At 52.4% G+C, this 2,231-nt stretch overlaps 1 long non-coding RNA gene across 1 annotated transcript; it reads right to left on the reverse strand.

The window, feature by feature from the left end:
- Positions 1-875: 875 nt before the first annotated feature.
- LOC138845058 (uncharacterized) lies at positions 876-1,836 on the reverse strand. The gene is made up of 2 exons (XR_011381791.2): positions 1,634-1,836; positions 876-1,232 (listed from the first exon to the last, which is right to left on the reverse strand). It is a non-coding gene; the product is annotated as an uncharacterized LOC138845058 (long non-coding RNA).
- Positions 1,837-2,231: the final 395 nt, after the last annotated feature.

Consider the following 2,231-nt stretch of genomic DNA (forward strand, 5'->3'; position numbering starts at 1 on the left):
CTTAAGAACCACTTATTGTCTGCCAGGCCTTTCATTTCTGTGTCACCTGCTCCAGCCGTGGCAGCTGTATAATAATGATAACAATAGTGCTTGGGAGGATGATGTCACTTGTGTCTGCCAGGAAGAGGTCAGGCTATCCTGGGGCGGGGTTTATTCCATGGGTTTCCAACTATCCAATGGAGTCAAACAAACATTTATTCATTTACTAAGCACCTACTGCGTGTGAGATGCGGAGCCCTGTGCTAAGTCAATGTAAAGTGTGCACCAAGCCCTGGGTTTGTGGCCCAGGCTTCAGAAAGTGATGCAGGCAGGAGGAGGGAAAGGGGGAGACCCGTGCCACGTGGAACAGTGGAGTTGGGCACTGGGCTGTGAAGTCTAGAGTCCTGACTTTGACTCCCAGATCGTGATGAGGGGCAAGGGGGCAGGGCATGAAATTTGCCCTAAGCCTGAGCTTTCTCAACAGGAAAAAGGTAGGTGCTATGGTTTGGTTTAGACATCACTTTGGGTGTCTCTCAAAAGTCCATATGTTACAGGTTTGTTCTCAGAGTGATACTCCTGGGAGGTGATGGAACCTCCCAGGGGGCGGGGCCTGGGGGGGCCCCTTGGATTACTGGGGGCATAGGGTATTTCTTGCATGGTCTTCTGGTAGTTCTTACGTGACACCTTAGTTCCGGCTGGAAAGTTGCTGTAAAAGCCTGAGTTTGGCCACACCCGCTTTCCAGGCTCCAGTTGCAATGCTGTGTTCAGCTCCTGCCCTCACTCCCATTGTCATGTGCTGTTTCCTTTGCCCTCATCAGAGCCCAAGAGAGAGGAGCCATCCAGCCCTGGACTTGAACATCCAAAGCGTAAGCTAAACAAGCCCTTTTTCCCTATGAAGTTAACGGACTCAGATATTTCACTGTGGTGACGCAAAGCTCCCTAGGACACGTAGTCACAGATACTTAGTAGAAATAGTATACACAAAGCACCTGCCAGAGAGTCATTGCTTGGTGAATGTAGCACTGTTATCACACACACCATATGCCAACTCACTCCAGGAAGTTTGCTGGAAATCCAGCCTTCTGCTCCAAGAAGCGCCCCTCTCCTGCAGCTCTGGTTGCCGCTAAGTGCTGCCCATGGCACACAGAGGTGAGCGACCCCATCTCGGTGGTCCGTCTCCTCTGCCTCATCAAGTATCCAGGGCCGATGTTCTCTGGCTGTGGAGTCGTTAGCTCTGCCTCATGTTCCTCTCGCTGTGGAGAGAAAGAGATTCATTAATATTTATTCATCTTGATTTGCTTTGTTTTTCTTTTTTTAAAAAAGCTCATTTCAGGCTTTATGGAATAATTTTGTAGAATACATCACTCATGCTCTGTGTATTTGGGCAGCCTGCATTGGCCAGGGTGAAATTCTTCCAGGAGTACGGAGGGTCAGGACTATTGCACGTCCAGCCGGTCTCTGCTTAATCAAATCCCTGTGTAAAGGCAGTTGGGAAAGTCTTTGGCCTCGCTGCCTTGTGAGCCTCTGTGTTATCTCGCTGTGGTTGCAACCACCAAGTAACCCATCCTTGTTTTCTCCCACAGCTCTTTCCTGGGTATGAGAATCCCTGACCAGGGGTAGCAGGAGGCTGTTAGTTCATACAGGAAAAGCTCACCTCCTCTGCGCTTGCTTGTGTGCCAGAAATGGAGAAGCTGGATCTGCAGAGACCTGCCCCGGCTTCCCTCAGTCGAGGGGCAAGTGCAAGTGCACGAGGAGACTGGCTTCCAGCTCAACAACGGGCCTGTGCTTTCTGCTTTAGGCTGCGCACAGCTCCAGGACTTCTGGCTGAAGAGCTAGAGCCTTCTGCCCAGCCAGCGTGCGCGTGCGCAGGTGCTCTGTGCGACCCATAGCCAGCCAGAGAGCGAGCTCCTCCCACCTGCTTCCTGGCCGGGCTGTGCTCTTTCCTGGGCAGCCTCGTGCCTGACTTCTGACTCTCTGGGCTGCATTTGAACGTCAGTGAGGGACAGTGAGCTTCGGGGAAGGGAGGGCACGTCCGGCGTCTGTAAAGCACAGGTGCCTTGCAGCCCACTCCTACTTCCCCGGGCACCGGCGTGTGCTACAGCCAGCACCGACCCCAGAGAGGTTCATCCGAGGGTGAGTTACAGTGAAGGCTGACAGCACACACAAAAGCGTGCAAGGGCATTTGGTGTTTCTATAGCAATTACGGGGGGGAGAATAGTGCTGACGAAAATAAAACCCGAGAATGTGCCCCT

The sequence above is a fragment of the Oryctolagus cuniculus genome, chromosome 13 (assembly GCF_051225735.1).
Source record: "Oryctolagus cuniculus isolate XC-2025 breed Fujian yellow rabbit chromosome 13, ASM5122573v1, whole genome shotgun sequence".
NCBI classification, from domain to species: Eukaryota; Metazoa; Chordata; class Mammalia; order Lagomorpha; family Leporidae; genus Oryctolagus; species Oryctolagus cuniculus.